This window comes from Mustela lutreola, chromosome 6 (genome assembly GCF_030435805.1).
Source record: "Mustela lutreola isolate mMusLut2 chromosome 6, mMusLut2.pri, whole genome shotgun sequence".
Taxonomy (NCBI): Eukaryota; Metazoa; Chordata; class Mammalia; order Carnivora; family Mustelidae; genus Mustela; species Mustela lutreola.
This window is the reverse complement of record NC_081295.1, coordinates 122544372-122563379: the sequence shown is the minus strand read 5'-3', so window position 1 is coordinate 122563379 and position 19008 is coordinate 122544372. Positions and strand designations below refer to the sequence as shown.

At 43.0% G+C, this 19008-nt stretch overlaps 1 long non-coding RNA gene across 2 annotated transcripts; it reads left to right on the top strand.

Moving 5' to 3' along the window:
• The first annotated feature begins 249 nt into the window (after positions 1-249).
• On the top strand, positions 250-17205 carry LOC131834306 (uncharacterized). 2 transcript variants are annotated; one of them, XR_009354815.1, is made up of 6 exons: positions 251-424; positions 8962-9063; positions 9445-9645; positions 9895-10032; positions 10804-11110; positions 16254-17205. It is a non-coding gene; the product is annotated as an uncharacterized LOC131834306 (long non-coding RNA). The 2 variants fall into 2 exon arrangements; XR_009354816.1 differs by lacking the exon at positions 16254-17205 and having other exon boundaries at positions 250-424; positions 10804-11831.
• The last annotated feature ends 1803 nt before the right edge of the window (positions 17206-19008 follow it).

Genomic DNA, 19008 nt, shown 5'->3' with positions numbered 1-19008 from the left:
CCAGAAAAGACTCTGAAGAGCAGTTGTAGAAGTGCCCAGTGTGGGACCGGCAGCTCCTGTGGTGAATGAATTCGGCCAAGGCAGGATACAGGAAATAAGGAGTTTATGGAATGCACTGCAAGGGAGCAGTGGGCAGGACAGCAAAGGAGGTACTGTCCGCTAGGGGGCAGTGGTGGTGTAGCTACAGGGAACTCAGGGAGGAGAAATGGAAAGGTATGGATTTTTTCCTTTTTTGGTACTTGTGCCCAGCCATAAGTAGCCCATTGGTCAGAAACTAGGGCTACCTCCTGTTTCCAGATGGGTTTCCTGATGTGCCTGTTTGTCCTCAGCCTGGCAGTCATTGTGGGCCTTTCTTCCTTACTCAGAGTTCAGGGCTCAAGCCTGCTGCCTCAAAGCGCCCTCTACACCAGGTTTTAAAGTACGGGTAAGTGCACAAAAATGAAGTTATAAATAATAACAAACTGTAATTTGCAAAAAACTGTTGCTTTGGCTCCCAGCAGGGGGACCTGGAGATAAGCAATAGTAGAGATTCCAGCGTGGACATCTGTGCAACTTTCGGGGATCCACTGGAGACTTTGACGGGGCATGAAAAGTGAAGGAGAAATGATTGAGAGACAGTTCAGGCTGAGGAGGTGGGAGCAAAATGTGGACATGTCCAGGAAATAGTATCTTCTGTGCCAGTTAGGCCATGGATTGATTTAATGTCAAGTCATTCTACAAACAGACATTAAGTTGGACCAGACAGAAAGTGGAATTTTGTCGCCTGTGTATCTGAAAAGGTATTGTCTTGTAAAGATGTCATTGCTGCCAACCAAAAATAAGGAGTATTTGAGAATGACTTTGAAAAGAGACCTTGAGACCTTATAGTGCCCTTGTAAAATCTAACCATTGCAGAAACACCTGCCTTGTATTAAAATTAAAGAGTATAAACTAGTGTTTTTTAAGAGCTTGCCTACAGCTAATTTCCACACCTGAAATTCTTGGCCTCTGTTAGTAGCATACCTGGAAATGAAAAGTTTGAGTTCTCCCTTTGCTTCAATTTAATATTTTGCACTCCTTGGATTGAATTTAATATGTTGAATGTTTTCAATTTGATTTGTGGTAGAGGCTTTAGCATTTTCTACTTCTATGCAAATTTCTTAAAGCAGAATTATTTGCATGTTTTTCTGCCTTCACAGAAGGCAAAGTTTCTTTTCTTTTCTTTCCTTTCCTTTCCTTTTCTTTTTTTTTTATAACAAAGTAGTCATTCAATTATTTATTCACGTCCTCCACACTAGACGTGGACCCGTGTTTATGTATTTCTCATTCATCATTATATTCCCAGCACTAGATCAGTGTCTGGCTTATAGTCACCACTCAACAATATCTGTTGATTGAAAGATAAACAGACTTCATAAGCACAGAGAAAAATTTGGTGGTTGTCAGAAGGGAGAAGGTGGGAGGAATGGGCAAAATAGGAGAAGGGGATTAAAATTTTAGGATAGGAGCAGATTTCTTAAATAGGACACAAAAAGCATCAACCATTAAAAAATGACCGATGAGGTGGACAACATTGAAATTACAAACTTCTGTTCATAAAAAAACACATTAAGACAATGAAAAGGTCAGGCCAGGCTGGGAGATGATGGATGTAATACATAAAACTGGCTAAGGGACTCACATCCAGATATATAAAGAATGATCCAAGTCAGTGAGAAATAAAGATAGGCAACCTAAACTTAAAAAAATGACCAAGAGGCTAGAAAGTACTAATGAGGGCAGCAGAAAGGCCTACTGACAGGTGGACAAATGCTCCACCTCCTTTTTAGGGAAACATACTGGAAGCATGAGGAGCTGGCCCTGAGCACCACCAGAGTGGTCAAAACTGCAAAGCTGACCAGGATGTGAAGCAGCTTTCTGAAGCCTTGATGGGGTGTGAATGGAAGACCATTTCTGAGTACTGTCCACATTTGGTGTACAGCTAAACAATGGCATACCCAGCGATTCCAGAACTAGGCATGCCCCCAGAAAATGCATTCACATGTGCACCAGAAGACACATACAAGAATGCCTGCAATAACATTATTCATAATTCCATTTGTATGAAACTTAAAAATCAAGAAATACTAATCATGACAGTGATGAGTTTGGGGAGAAGTAGTGTACTTCAAAGGTACTTGGTCTAGATGGTGGTCACCAAGGTGTGTTTATTTTGTGATAATTCAGTGAGTTGTAAAACTTGTGACTTGTATACATTTATATATGTGTGTTATATTTCAATAAAAAGTTAAGAAAAGTTTTAAATACTAATTGACTAATGAATGGATTAACAAATGAATATTTTTTTTTTTTTTTTTAAAGATTTTATTTATTTATTTGTCAGAGAGAGAGAGCAAGAGCGAGCACAGGCAGAGAGGCAGGCAGAGTCAGAGGGAGAAGCAGGCTCCCTGCGGAGCAAGGAGCCCGATGTGGGACTCGATCCCAGGACGCTGGGATCATGACCTGAGCCGAAGGCAGCTGCTTAACCAACTGAGCCACTCAGGCGTCCCATAACAAATGAATATTAAGAAAGGTTTCTTTCTTATTTAACTGGGCATCAGCTGGACTTTGGCACTGCTCCTTACCATGATTAGTGAGGTTGTTAGTAAGTGCATGACCTGGGTTTGTAAATTGTACTTATTTGTTGCATTGATGTTTGCCTGTGGTGATTCTTCGTTGGTTTGTAAAATATTAACCTTGGACTACTCCTAGATTTTAAAGCTTATAAAAAAATTAAAATGTATGGTTTTTAAAATTTATTTTTTATTTATTTTCAGCATAACAGTATTTATTATTTTTGCACTACACCAGTGCTCCATGCAATTCATGCCCTCTATAATACCCACCACCTGGTATCCTGACCTCCCACCCCAGCCCTCAAAACCCTCAGATTGTTTTTCAGAGTCCATAGTCTCTCATAGTTCACCTCCCCTTCCAATCTCCCCCAACTCCCTTCTCCTCTCTATCTCCCCATGTCCTCCATGCTATTTGTTATGCTCCACAAATAAGTGAAACCATATGATAGTTGACTCTCTTTGCTTGACTTATTTTACTCAGCATAATGTATGGTTTTTTAATGTCTTCTTGAGCTCTCATGATTGAGTTTTGATCACATTTTAGAGTAGCTAACACATGGTTAAAAAAAGACAAAAGAAAGAAGACTCCCATTCTTAAAGCTCCTTAGCTCAGACAGAGGAGCAGATGTCCATTTCAGGGAGTCCTTTTCAGGCCAGAGAAGATAGGGAATGTCCTTGAAACAAAAGGAGTTTTGGCACCTGCATGGGAATATTCTTTCAGGGCCCTGTTCTGAGGTAGACTAACTGATAATTGGCTCCAATTATCATAACCATTAACCAGTAAATGAACGAGGAAGAAGGCCCCACATACAAGAAGAATAACGTGGGTCTATTAAGAGGAAGAACAGTGAAAGAGTCAGTGTCCCCTTTATTAGCTTCACCTGGCAAGCTGTGTTTATTATGAGGAGTAGGCCTATTTAGATATCATCATCCAACACACCAGGAGGGTTACTATTAGCCTGGTGAGTGGCTAGACATACTGTCAAGGTCAGAATCCTGATTTAGAGTCATGAAGGCCTCGACATAGGGTACCTCAGTCAATTTGCCCTTTCTCCTGCAGAGCAGATCTAAATGGTAGATCATACTGAAACTCAGCGTCTCATGAATTGGCCATTTTTCCTCATCTAATAAGGAGTACCGAGGCCATGAACGGTTACAGAGAAAATCAGTTTTGTCTTTCTTAAATCTTGTGATCTGAAATGATGCTAGTGGGTTAAAAGACATCCCAAGGGAGATACCTTGGGGACTGAAGAAGATCCCATGTTCCTAGAGAAGCAGAGAAGGTCCATTAACAAGAAAATACCCCATACTCCCCTGTGACATCCTATGCAAGATATATGTCAGAGGTTCCCAGTGTCAAAGTGACTGGGGGTGTGCCTAGAACAAAACTGCTGTGAACACTTACAGCCTTGTAGGAGGGATACTGTTGCCCCCCACCTCCCCATAGCATTCTAGACTACAAATTGATGCTGGTGAATTCACTGAAATACCGTGACATGCCATGAAGAACTTGGCATTTTTAACCTATGGAAAACAATAGACGTTTTATGAGGAGAAATTACCCAACATGGTGATTCAAGTTGTGATTAGAGGACACTGATAAAAAATTGTAAAGATATAAATCCATCATGGTCTAAGTAACATCCCAATGCATGTAGTCTTTACAGTCAACTTCCCTAGGTGTGGGCCAAAGTGGGTGAAGAGAAGTTAGATGATAGGTACACTTTTGGAGAGCACAGAATAATGTTTAACTTGTTGAATCAGCATATTGACATCTGAAAAATAACATTGTCAATTGCACTTATAAAAATGAGTCATAAAAAATTAAAATAAATTAAGTTTTACCTTATTAGAGGTTTTTAAAAAGTGGGTTTAATACTTTCTACCAACTGGCACATTAGAAATTCACAATTATTTTTACCTTACCATTGTTTTAAAGCCTAGTTGTTTGTCTGGAAGTGTTTTGAAAGCACTTGAAGGTATTATGTGCTATTATATTGTATGCTAACAGCTATTATAGGGCTGTTAAAGTAGAAAGTGCAATCTTAACACCCCACTAGATAATTTATATTTTGAGCAAGAAAAATCATTCACGGCCAGTGAGTAGTGTTTGTTAACAAATAGCTGGACCGTGAGCCTGATGAACTGGCAGTGTGTGGGTGGGGGGAATGAAGTTTGCTGTTTGGTGTCTTTCCTGCAATGTCTCCAGGTGTCTTTCCGGTGTACTTCAGGAAAATCTTCCCTATGCTTTGTCATTCCTTCCCCTCCTCTTCCAACATGGGATCCAAGGGACAGTATTCAAGGGAGATAAGATTTCTGGCCCAATCATGCTGGGCCACTGTTGAATCCAAGGTCCCCTTCCTTCTCTTTCATCCTAAGTTGGGTGGAACTGGGGGCTGGGCTGGACCTGAGGACTGGGGTGTGTGTTGGGGGCAGTGCTGGTGCAGCTCCAGCACTCCTACTTCTAGAAAGTTCCTGGAATAAGGATTATTAGATGGCAGGGTTCATGTCTTCCTTCATCTCTGTTGCATGTGTGAGAATGAAGTGTCGTAAGAATGTTTTTTTCCCCCTCTGTTCTTGTTTTTTGTTTTTGTTTTTGTTTTTCCCTCTGTTCTTGTATAGAATTCCCCTAATGTCTCTCAGGCCTTGAGGAGTCTCCCTGTTGGGCAAGGAAAGTTGGTGGCAGTGGGGAATGGACCTGGAGGCTAATATTGGTCCTTGTTCATGGGATGTGTTCAGATATATGTAGAAGTCGGTTTACACAGAGTCTTAATATGTCCGACCAGATATCTGGGCAGATACATGCATGCATTGATGGGTCAGTCTTTGTTTCATTAAAACAAATGTAGCAGATCATTCAGAACAATCAAAAGTGAACACAGGCTGAGAGATGCTTTGCTGGGAGCAAGGCCATGTCATTGCTCCTAAGCAGGAAAACGCTGGGGAGCAGCAGGACAGGGTGTGTGTGGTAGGATCCACAGTGTCCTCCCAGTTCCTCTTCCAGCTGCCTGCTGGGGGCTCTGCAGGACAGTGCATCCCCTACCCCTCCCTGTGTCTCTCTGGGGTGGGTGAGAGCACCAGGAAGCTCTGCTGGTATCTCCATCTGTCCTATTAGTGGAGGCCCTGGCTCTAGAAAGATTCTTGTGATCTTCCAACTGCTAGTAGTATATAAATTTTAAGAGGATTTCCCAAATGTAAACAAGAACAAGGGACCATGATGCTTGTCTAATGAGGTTATGTTTTAGAAAATGAAAAATATGAATTTAACCATGAAAAGTGTGAAAATAAATTTGCCCCAATTTCTTGTTTCCTGGCTTTGTTGGTATCTGAGCAGTTATTCTCCAATGAATTCAATGCACCCAGCTATTTACAGGTTATGGAGTATGTGTTAGGTAGTAGTCTACATACAAAGCTGACAGAATCCCCATCTTCACACAGTTTACATTCTGTCAGGAGACAGCAAACCACAATGCCATATAATCTACATCTGTTAGAGGAGTGGGGAGCATGGGACAAAGAAGTAGAGCAGGTGGGGCAGTTGTGGGGGCAGGAGTAGCTTTGGGCAGGCAGCAGTGCCATAAGGTAACCAGTGTAAGCAGTGAGATAGGAACAAAGATGGGAGGAGATGGGGTACCAGCCTGTGAGGATCCCAATGGAAAGAGTGTCTCCACAGGGAATAAAATCCTGGGCAAAGCTGGAAGAGTGCTTGGATCATCAAGGAGCAGAGAAGGCAAGTATTGGCTGGAGCAGACTGAATGAGGAGAGAAGCAGGAGTTGAGAGTCAGAGAGCTCTGTGAGGTCTTCCTCTTGGGATTTCAGACCATGTGGGGAACTAGGGAGCCATTGCAGGGCTTTGCGTCAAGTAAGGGCATGGTTTTACCTACAGGTTAAAAGGGTCACACACATGGGGTTGGGGAGAGGATAGTCCCAGGGAGACTAGTCACTTTCATCCCCCAGGTGAGACCGATAACTCAGCCACATTTGAGTAGCACAGGAGGTGATAAATTGCTCTTCAGAGGTCCAGCAGGGCTGTTCCTACAGAAGATTGTTTCATGGCTTGTCCACCCGTATTCAGAAGGCCAAGGGCTGTCAGGGGTGGTGGTGGAGGGAACCTTCTTCTGTAGCTAGTACTGATTTGGTGCCTGTGACCTACGGAATAGGGGAAGATTTTAATGGAAGCAGCTGTGGGCTCCAGTTTTCATTGCACATGGAATTCAGTAGAGGAAAAACACATGTACAGAAATAATGAACTTGGGAGCAGGTGTGGGGAAGTTGCTGGGTGTGGACCCATGAGCAGAGAGTTCCCACCTAGGCAACAGTAGTGCTCTTTGGTGCATTTTCAGTCGTGTCCCAAGAGGAGGCAGGTTAGAGCTGTGGTTCCCAGAATGTGGTCCCTGGAACACCAGTATTAACATCCCCACCACCTCCTTAGAAATGCACATTCTTGGACCCACTCCAGAACTACTGAAACAGGAGCTCTGAGGGTGGAGCCCAGCAGTCTGTGTTTCATAGGCCTTCCTGGTGATTGTGATGCCTGTGGAAGGTTAGAACCATTGCGTTAGAGTCCTTTATGGAAGAACCACCTGGAGCCAGGAGCACAGGCTGCTGAGGAGTCTTGTTGACACCATTTCTGGGTCTCAAAATTGTAAGATGATCTTTCCCTGATTCAGAATGGTCAGAGCTGAGTCCCTGCCTGACACTTAACTCCTCCTACCTGGGACTCCCAACTGACAGTTTGTTCCCTGCCCCTGGCCTTTCTCACTCCTATGTCTGTGTCTACAACAGAGTTCATGGCCTCACTGGTGAAGACCTTCCTCACCAGGGAGGAGGCAATCTTGCACATCCATAATGTCCAGGCTATCAACAACAGGCTGTGTGCCTGCTTCTTTCGACAAGGAAACGTCTGTGAATCTGTCTGTTCGGAGGTGAAGGTGACAGATGGGCTGTTGACCTATATTAGGTCCTGCAGTATTAGAGTTAGGAGCCACCTCAGAGCCAAGTAAATCAGCCCCTTATTTTTCAGATAAAGGAAAGGAAGTCTTTCACTTATTCAGATTCAGTTATTCAGTATAAATATAGAGAACCCGTACTAAGTACCAGGTTCCCTTTTAGATACCTGGACACATCAGTGAACCAAAGAACGGTCTCTGCACTGCAGCATTTATATTCTAGAGGCAAAAAAACAGATGCATGGATGGGGGCTAAAGGATGTTAGATGTTAATGAGTAGGCATTTTGAAGAGTGGATATCTGAGGGTGAGAGTTCCAAGAAGAGGAACATGCATGTGAAACACTTGAGGAAGGAGGGTGGTTTCTGAGTCTGTGCACACACAGAGTCCACATAGTTGGTAAGAAAGGTGAATGGGAGGATGGGGAGAAGTGACAATCCTGGAATAAAGAGGTGTTCCTGGTCCATGGGCACAGAGAAGAGATTGATCATGAAAAGCTCATGAGGAGGTCACACTTGAGCAGGTACCTGAGTGAAGCACATAGTGTTCCAAATAGTCCTGCAGGTTGATGAACTGGACTGTGAGGGGCACAGAGAGCATGGTTACTGTGGTTATTACAGTTAACCAAATAGTCCAGAGACTGGAATGCATGTGCTCTGTGGGGCACAGGTATGGAATTTAGGCTGGAAGTGCACAGGGATTTTGTTGGGTAGGGGTGGAGGCAGACATCAGCGTAGAGAAGTCTTTGTGTGCTGTGTAATGGAGTTTCGATGCAGACCTAAGGAAAATTTAAACAGAACTGTGCAGGAGTTTGCTTTAACAGCATGAAGGATGGAGACTGGAGGCATGGATGTAGTTACATAGAGGAAGTTTGGCTGTCTGACTCTGTGTAGGGGCAGCTGGGTAGAAGAGGAGGCGACTGGTTTCACAGAGGTTTGGAAAGCAGACTCAACTGAGTGTGAAGGTTTGGGGACAGAGTTTAGAGGTGGGACAGAAGACTACAGAGAGTCAGAGGGCTCACAGAATGTAAGGAAGGCTGAAGGATTGGGGATATTTTAATCATTGTCCTATCACAGATGGGTCCAATCATGAATTAGTTCAGGATTTGAGTTGGAAGTATCTGTGAGGAATGTCAGAGCTAACCCCCAGGGATGTGGATGTTAGGGAAACAGCTCAGGAGGTATGTAGGGTTGTCAATGGTGGAAATGATGACCAAGTGGCAGTGGGTGTGCAAGAGTGTGTGAGGTGAGAAGAGCAGAGAAGGATGGATCCTGGGACCAAATTCCTCCTTCTGTCACTCCAAAGGATGGACCGCTACCCTCATGTTCAGGGAGAGGAGCCCGCACTCTGTGCCTGCAGCAGTCCCTGTGCACTTTCCTTCTGTTCCCTGAGTTAGGGCTACTGTTTTGCTCCCTGTAGAGGCCACTCCTCAAAGAGACCCCAGAATGCAATGCTGTCCCTGGAGCTGTGCGCAGAAAGACTCTGCTGGGATTCCTGGATTCTCCAGCTTCTCTCTTGCAGGTATGGGCTCTACTCCTCAAGTGCACATCCAAGCAGCAGAGGAGGATGGGGTCCAAGTGCTGTGCATGGCCTTGGGGTGGCTTCTGAAGCCTCAGATATAGTGGAGAGTCTCAGAAGGTAGAAGTTCCTGATATTCTCTGAGATATATGCCCAAGACAGTGGGAGGCTGTTTAGTTTGGAGGCTTCTCTGGTGGGTGAAGAACAGCTCTTCAGGCAATGTGATCTGCCGTGTCTTCAGCCTCATTCTGGGCCAGGAGAAGGCAATGGCTCTTTTCATTTCAAGTCAGTGCCCTTTCTAGGAGGGAGGGGCAAGTGTTCCTGGGTATGCTTGGCTGGTCTGTTCTGGTCCGTGTCCCTGACAGGGTCTCTGGCTGGGCACAGAGGCCTTCTTTCCTAGGGCCTCTCCTTGGAAGCCAGCTTTCACAGTGAGCCTGAACTTGCTGATGTTCTTAACCCTTGGGACTGCCTACCACACCAAGAGAGAACATACCACAAAGTGGCAGGAGGTGCAGGAACAGGAGAAACTGCATGAGGACAAGCAAAAGGACCAGAACACAAAGGAAAGTGTTCTGAATGCCAGAGGTAAGGCAGGAAAGGGGCCATGGTCTGTGAATGTGGAAGCTGGTATGGAGGAAAAGTGGACAGGAAGGCCCTTGGCCTGAGTAGGTGGCCAAGTAGTTTCATAGAGGACAGTTGGGGCTGTGGAGGCTGGAGGGGTCTGGAGTTAGATCTTATTATAGGATACAGAGAGATATTCTGGTGGGTTCTGCAGGTGCAGTCTTTGCTGTTCTTAGTGATGGGAGTTCATGCCTATCTTTCAATTTCTTTCAGATGATCTGCAAGCAGTTCTTGGAAAGTTCTGTTCTTTCTCCAGAACTTTCTGCATCCCCTTTGTAGGAGGTGTTCTGGTTCTCACCTTCTGTTTCCTGTGTTACCTTTAAGACTGGAGGAAATCTATTTACCTGGCTGGTGAGTGACTTTCCAGATATCTTTTGTCTTCCATCTTAATTAAGCCAAGAGGTATCCCCTCTCCTTGTTTCATGCAGAGGCATGTGGACCCTTCCCTGGGGGCAGAAGTGGAAGCTGGTGGGAGGCAGACCCCACTCCGTGAGCTTTCCCGAATCTATGCCAGTGTTTCCTACACAGTGCTTGGGAATCTGGGGGTGATGGTGGTCCCTGGAGTCTGTTGTACATCTTGGCTTTATTCTAATACTGACCTACCCACCATATTGATTGCTTTTTAGCCTTTAATATAACTAGTTCTGTTAGCACGTGGAATCTGAAAGCCAACTGCTCTGAAATTTCATTAAAGAAGGTATAAAAATAAATGGGGTTCATTAAACAAAGGAGTGGTCCTGACCACATAATACCAACTGGGTAGAGTGTGTTTTCTCCAGTTCCTGGAAGTTGTGGTCACAAAGTGGTGGGTAGAGGACTGGAAAGACTATGTGTGAGAGTGCGGTGGGATGAATTGTCAATGCCCCCAAATAGCGATGTGTTATCTAAGATTGGCCACCTTTACCCCAGAGCTCACCTCACATCCCTGTCCTGAAGTCATCCTCCCTTTTGACTTCTTTCTTAAATATCTCTGTTATCGAAATCACTGAATGTAGTAATAACTTTTTTACAATTATGGAATAATGTATATTTTATTCCCTCAAATATTTTCCTATATTGTATAATTCTCAGTTAATAGGTGCAAAATCCAGTGCAAGTAGAATAAGTTTTTTTTTTTTTAAGGTTTTGAGGCAAATGAGAGCTAAATGACTTGGCGAAGGACTCAAAATGGCTGTGGACAGGAGTGAAACTCAGCCTGCAATGCAGACTTCCTGACCTGTGGTCCAGGGACTTTCCCTCAATACCCTGCTGTCAGCACGTGGCAGGAGGTCATCTCCTCTCCAGATTTTCCCTGCTCTGCAGCTAGTGTCACCTATATTCCAGAGGGCAGACAAGGGTCTGTAGATGAATGCTGAGCAGGCTTGTTCTGACTGAGTTCTCACCAGGGTGTGCTCCCTTTCAGCCAGGAGGAAGGCACAGCTATATGCAGGTAAGTAACTCTGGGGTTCCTGGTGGCCTTACCTCCCCAGCCTCAACTCTGCCCCATTCTGTGTCATGTACCCCACATCAGGACAGGGTTGGTGTACATGCTGTCCTTGTCACTTCTGTCTTCTTCCTCTGGAAGACTGCAGGGACTGTTCTTGGGAACACAGATCTGCCTCCATTCTGACCCATTCTCTACTATAGGTGGCTGTTGGGGTTAGCAACACCCTCTGAACACACATTTTTAACTGATTATTTTGGTTTGTTCAATGTCAATAAAGGGGTCATTTATAAGGAGAGTCTGGAAAAGGGTAGTGATTGTATAGATTAGAAATTCCTATGTCAAAAGATTTCAGAAATCATGTTTGCCTGCTTAGTACTTAGGTCTTCCTAAGTGGATTCTTGGTCCTGAATCCATTTTCCCCTGAAATTCCTACTTTTCATAGATCTAAGTTTGGTTTTCCTGCTTCTTGCTGGTCCCCTAGTATGTTCTTCATTTCACTTTCTCATGCACTGACTCCTTGTCTAAGCTGGGTTTTTTCCTTTAAACTTCTTAGTTGCTGAGGAATTAAATGCTTTAGAATAGGTGTTCTGAATGTGAGATCTAGAACCCCCTGGACAGTTATGGATTCCTGGGAGTGGGGTCTGTGAACCACCCTCAGTATATACAAAATCTTGTATATATATTTGTGTAGCTTGAAGAATAAAATATTTTAAAATATATTACACTGCAATCTATAGTACATGTTTAATATATAACATTATGATAGATGATGTGTATAGATTTCAAAAAACAGTCACTAATGATTGTTCCCAACCATTGTCATTCGTTTTAGAATATTGCACTTGCCTGATGGGCTCTGCCTTGTTTGGGTTTATTAGGGGCAATGTGTGAAGTTTCTAGAAGGACACATCTAGAGGAGTGAGAATTGTTTACCACAGAAAGGTGGGGAGCAAATCAGGGAAGGGAAAACTGGTAGGGAAGAGAGGAGGAGATAAGAAGGAAAGTAGAGAGTCTGTGATTCCTCTTAAAGAGGTTTTGGGTGGCTCAGAGCAGTGGAAGTGAGACCAGAAATCGCAGTCACAGTGGTTAAATTGGGAAGTACTATGAGGGTGTTCAAGGTATTTGGGTGCATGAAAAGTAATAAACTTTGACATCTGTCTGAGCCATTTCTAAAAAGACATATTTATTTTAATTATCTAACTGAGTTTGCTTCTGATAATGGGATCATCTCAACCTTCTAATGGAATTGGGACCAGATTGTGATCAGGGTGATCCTAATGCAACAAAAGTTTATCCACAGCATCCTTTAACAATGGGGTCGGTTAAGATCTGGGCCCTTTGAACCTGTGTAACATGTGGGCTTCTGTGTTTGACTGTTTGTGTTCGCCATCAGGGATAATGACTGTGACAGCAGAGAAGGGGGAGCCATGGGTGAAGGAGGCCTGGGGACCAGATGTATGAGGAAATCCCTTCAGAGAGCCTTACTGGTTCTTGGGATTTATTTGTTAAAAATGGGGATCAACTATTCTTCTTTTAGCATCTCTCCCTTCTCTATTGAACTGAAGCACATGTGTGTCAAAGTATACCTTGTAACAGACTCTTAACTCTAGAGAAGAAAGTGAGGATTACTTTCTAGGTTGGCTAGATGAGGGACAGGGATTAAGGTGGGCACTTGTGGTGAGCGCTGGGTGTTGTATGTAAGTGATGAGTCACCAAATGCTCCGCTTGAAACTAATACTACACTGTATGGTAACTAACTGGAATTTAAATAAAAACTTGGAAAGAAAAAGAAGCCTATGTGGGAAAATAATGTGAACTTTGTATACCTGTTTATTTTGTCAGGACAGACACCCTTACAGTAGAATCAACATTTTCACATTGATGGACTCATAGTGTGAGGTGGACTAATGTCTGATCTCATCTTATTCATGAAATTGTCAAAATAATCCATAATGAAAGACTTTTGCTGTGGAAATGAAGTGAAGAATGCACTTAAGCCTCTGAAATGGATAGCATAGATTTGGATGCATTGTAGAGTCTCAGAATGGAATGCCAACTCCCCTTTTTCTCTTTCTTCTCCTTCTCCTTCTGATTCCTCTTCTTTGCTAATGCATATCAGTATTTATATAGAAATGTGTTCACTGGGAGTCAACTAATCTGTCAGTGAAGAACAAGTAAACAAAGTTTCTTCTTCTCAAAGGGTGACAGGGTTCAGCCCATTTTTTAAATTAAATTTGTTTATTTTCAGCATAACAGTATTCATTATTTTTTCACCACACCCAGTGCTCCATGCAATCCGTGCCCTCTATAATACCCACCACCTGGTACCCCGACCTCCCACCCCCCGCCACTTCAAACCCCTCAGATTGTTTTTCAGAGTCCATAGTCTCTCATTATTCACCTCCCCTTCCAATTTTCCCCAACTCCCTTCTCCTCTCTAACTCCCCATGTCCTCCATGCTATTTGTTATGCTCCACAAATAAGTGAAACCATATAAGTGATCTGTTTCCATCAAGCAAATCACCACAGACAGAAAAGCCCATTTATCTGAATAAATCTATGTAAGTGGGAGTGGTGGTCACAGAACTACATCCCAAATGTTCAAGAAAATGTCATTTCCTTATTTTTATGAATGTTCTAATTTTGTTCCGGAGTCTCTGCCCTACTGGAGGTAATAGCTCTCCCACTGCAGACATTTCAGTCTTCTGACATATATAAGTTTTGCTTTGATCAGTTAGCTTCCTTTGTTTTCCCAAAAGGGAGTATGAAGGTTGAAAGAGTTTATGTGTCCTTGGGCCATTGGGGGAGGAGGGCCCTGTGCTCTCCTCTTACTCAACTCAGGACCTCAGGCTATAGAGGGTAACTTGATCTGGTGCCTAGGACACTTGGGCTTGGGGTTCCATTTAGGAGTTTGGGGACATTGTTTTCTCCCTCTGTCCCAACCCCATCTCAAGTTCCTTAATCATAATCACATCTGTAATATTCTCTCTGTTGCAACAATTTCATAATTTCTAAAGATTTGGACATGGCCATATTTGAAACCTATCACATAATGTGTCTCCTGGTGCTTTTGATCTCTGTGAGGTATTACAGAGAGAAGTAGATGAGTAACCCCAGTACTTTTGGGTTTCCCCATACATAGAGTGATGATATTCATCTCAATATGCCATTGAAAAGGGAAGCAAATTCATTAGTGTCTGACCTCTCATTGGATGTAAGTCATTCCTTCTTTGAACTTCTTTCTCTATCTTCCTTGAAATCTCTCTGTTGCCTCCTGACTGGGCCAGATTTCTCTAATGGAGTATCCAGAGTTCTCCTTACCCATGGCTGATAGTCATCCTTAAAGTGCAGCTCCACCAAGGAGCATTGTCTGTACATTGTCAGCCTACAAGATCAGTTCAATCAGTTAAATAAATGGAGGTCTCACGCCAAACTATGGAAAGAACCAAGATGTCCTTCAATGGACGAATGGATAAGGAAAATGTGGTCCATATACACTATGGAGTATTATGCCTCCATCAGAAAGGATGAATACCCAACTTTTGTAGCAACATGGACGGGACTGGAAGAGATTATGCTGAGTGAAATAAGTCAAGCAGAGAGAGTCAACTATCAAATAGTTTCACTTATTTGTGGAGCATAACAAATAGCATGGAGGACAAGGGGTGTTAGAGAGGAGAAGGGAGTTGGGGTAAATTGGAAGGGGAGGTGAATCATGAGAGACTATGGACTCTGAAAAACAACCTGAGGAGTTTGAAGTGCTGGGGGGGGGTGGGAGGTTGGGGTACCAGGTAGTGGGTATTATAGAGGGCATGGATTGCATGGAGCACTGGGTGTGGTGAAAAAATAATGAATACTGTTATGCTGTAGATAAATAAATTAAAAAAAAATTTAAAGAAATTTATTTATTTATTTTAGAGAGACAGACAAAATGAGTGGGAGGAGGGGCAGAAGGAGACAAAGAAAGAGAGAGAATACTCGAGCAGACCCCCACCAAGTGCAGAGCTCAACACAGAGCTTGATCCCATGACTGTTTGAGATCATGACCTGAGCGGAAATCAAGAGTCAGGTGCTTAACTGACTGAACCACCCAAACACCACCGAGAACTCAGAAATTTTGATTCCTCCAATTCTTTCTTAAGAAAACTTAGCTTTCAGGGTGGATGTGTAGCTAGGGATTAAGAAAGCATGAATCATGAGAGACTGTGGACTCTGAAAAACAATCTGAGGGGTTTGAAGTGGCGGGGGGGTGGGAGATCGGGGTACCAGGTGGTGGGTATTATAGAGGGCACGGATTGCATGGAGCACTGGGTGTGGTGAAAAAATAATGAATACTGTTATGCTGAAAATAAATAAACTAAAAAAAAAAGAAAGCATAGTTTGATACTGAAAACTGGGAATAGAATCTTATTTTCAGATTGTTACCCAAACTCTCAGTGGTGTTAAGTTTTATGGCCTGTCTTTCCTGGGAAGGGTGTAGTAGGATGGCTCCAAGTGTGTGTGTGTGTGTGTGTGTGTGTGTGTGTGTGTGTGTGTAAAAGAAATAAATTCATTGGTGGAATGTTTCCAAAGTATATTTCCCTATAATTCTTGCATCACTGTATTTCAGATGCCTAGATATTGACATTGTTGTGTACAATCTCCTCAAATCTCTAGTTTTTGTTCACTTTTGGGAAATGTGCTTCCCTTGTAGATTGGCAGAAGGAGAAGTTCCAGGCCTGTGAGTTACCTTTATTTCTTTCTGGGTGTTTTTACTGCTGCCCGATGGCTGCTGACATGTCCTTCAGCTTGCTGATGATACAGATGCTGGCACCATCAATGGTGGTGGGCTTGAATGGGGCAGTGAAAGTCATGTAGCTGAGACTGGTGAGTGTGAGTGATATTGGATGCTAAAGAGATATCCCTCAGTCCATGGAATATCATCTGATCCTTAAGTGTTCTGTGACATAGCTAACCCCCTAATCATTCTCATGGTTACTTCTCTTGTTTGGAGGGCTATGGGCTTGAGTCACAATGCTCTAATCTCAGAAGACTTAGACCTCCCTGCAGCTAGGTATCTTGGGGGGTGGTGGGGGTGGTGGGGCTGGTGGTGTGCCTTCTTATAGGGCAGGGGAAGGCCTTGCATGATTGGCAACTCTCTCTGCAGTATCTGGCACTCTAGATCCAGAGTCTGCACATCCTGACCTTGATGTCTCTGATAAAAAGACTAATATGATCTGAATGGACACATTTGAGGATATAGGAGAGACACAGCATCCTGGACTGTGAGCTCCAAACATCACAGTGATGTTACTGGGAGGTGAAAATCAAGAGTAGAAACAGAAATGAGTGGGCTCTGGGGGTCTGTAGGGAAGGTGTGAAGAAGTAGGACTGGCACAAGAGTTCCCAGAAAAGGGGTTCTGGATTGTGGGCACTTTGCCAATATATATTATTCCTGCACCATCACTGTGACTCAACTAATCCTTGTGCAAGTTCTCCACAGGGTAGGGGTTTCCTGGACCTCAATAAAGGTGTTGTCTGCTTTTATAACATGACTGATAGCTTCCACATTTTCTCCTTCTCTTTAGCTTCCTCCACTGGCTCTCTGTTTCTATATATCATGTCTCGGTCAGGAGATGTGTCCCTGGTGGGTGGGCCTGGAGAGGACCCTGTGCTTTATCCTTCTTTGGAAGAGACTGTGAACCTTTCAGGGCAGGGTTTTAGTCCAGGCTCTGGTGTTGATGGTGCTTTCCAAGGAGCCAAATCTTCATTACTTTCTTGTAGCCCGATGTTATATCCCCCTTACGGCCCAACATAGTCTCAAACTGCTCATGGTGGTTCTTATTGAAGCTGCAGACTCCCTGAAGCAAAAGGATTGAGGCTGGTACTGGGTGAGCTGGTGTCCTGCCCTCCTGTTCTGGATACAGACTCCTGGTGTGGTTATGAGAATAGTTAGTTTATACCTTATGCTCAGGTAGCAGAAGATAAAAGTTGACTCTTGTTTGAGCTGATTTGGGGTAGGCTGAATTTTACTGCCAGAGGTCATGTTTCTTTTGGTAATGAAAATTATTTCTTTTAAAAAGATTTTAATCATCATTTATATTTCATTTATATTATCAGTGCCCTTATGTAAATTCAGCAAAAAATGAATTTACAAAGTGTCCTAGAGTTTATTTCTTATTTATTTATATTTAAAAAAATTGTTTTCTAAATTCCAGTAGAGTTAATGTACAGGGTTAGATTAGTTTCACGTGTACCATATAGTGATTCAACAATTCTATACATGTCTCAGTTCTCATCTTGGTAATTGTACTCCATAACCCCCCTCACATATTTCACCCATCAGTCACCCACCAACCACCACTAGTTTGTTCCCTATAGTTGAGTCTTTTGTGTTTCTCTTTTTTTCTTAATTAGTGTGTGTGTGTTTGTTTTTTCATGGAGCCTTTATCCTGTTTGATATGAAGGAGATGAGGGCTGAATGAGTCTGCAAAATTTTATTTTCTCCACTTGATTTTTTTTTTTTTTGGTTATTTTTAAAAATTTATTTATTTTCAGCATAACAATACTCATTGTTTTTGCACCATACCCAGTCCTCCAGGCAATCGATGCCCTCTCTAATACCCACCACCTGGTTCCCCCAACCTCCCACCCCCCGCCCCTTCAAACCCCTCAGATTGTTTTTCAGAGTCCATAGTCTCTCATGGTTCACCTCCCCTTCCAATTTCCCTCAACTCCCTCTCCTCTCTAACTCCCCTTGTCCTCCATGCTATTTGTTATGCTCCACAAATAAGTGAAACCATATGATAATTGACTCTCTCTGCTTGAGTTATTTCACTCAGCATAATCTCTTCCAGTCCCATCCATGTTGCTACAAAAGTTGGGTATTCATCCTTTCTGATGGAGGCCTAATATTCCATAGTGTATATGGACCACATCTTCCCTATCCATTCGTCCGTTGAAGGGCATCTTGGTTCTTTCCACAGTTTGGCAACCGTGGCCATTGCTTCTATAAACATTGGGGTACAGATGGCCCTTCTTTTCACTACATCTGTATCTTTGGGGCAAATACCCAGTAGTGCAATGGCAGGGTCATAGGGAAGTTCTACTTTTAATTTCTTGAGGAATCTCCACAAGGTTTTCCAAAGAGGCTACACCAGCTTGCATTCCCACCAACAGTGTAAGAGGGTTCCCCATTCTCCACATCCAATACAGAAAGGGAAATTAGAGAATCAATTCCATTTATTATAGCACCAAGAACCATAACATATCTGGTAATAAAGCTAATCAAAGAGGTAAAGGATCTGTACTCGAGGAACTACAGAACACTCATGAAAGAAATTGAAGAAGACACAAAAAGATGGAAGACCATTCCATGCTCTTGGATCAGAAGAATAAACATTGTTAAGATGTCTATACTGCCTAGAGCAATCTATACTTTTAATGCCATTCCAATCAAAATTTCCACCAGTAATCTTCAAAGAGCTGGAGCAAATAATCCAGAAATTTGTATGGAATCAGAAGAGACCCCAAATTGCTAAGGAAATGTTGAAAAACAAAGATAAAACTGGTGACATCACGTTACCTGATTTCAAGCTTTACTACAAAGCTGTGATCACCAAGACAGCATGGTACTGGCATAAAAACAAACACATAGACCAGTGAAACAGAGTAGAGAGCCCAGATATGGACCCTCAAGTCTATGATCAAATAATCTTTGATCATAGACTTGAGGGAAACAGGAAAAAATATACAGTGGAAAAAAGACAGTCTCTTCAATAAATGGTGCTGGGAAAACTGGACGGCTATATGTAGAAGAATAAAACTCGAACATTCTCTTACACTGTACACAAAGATAAACTTGAAATGGATAAAAGACCTCAACATGAGACAGGAATCCATCAGAATCCTAGAGGTGATCA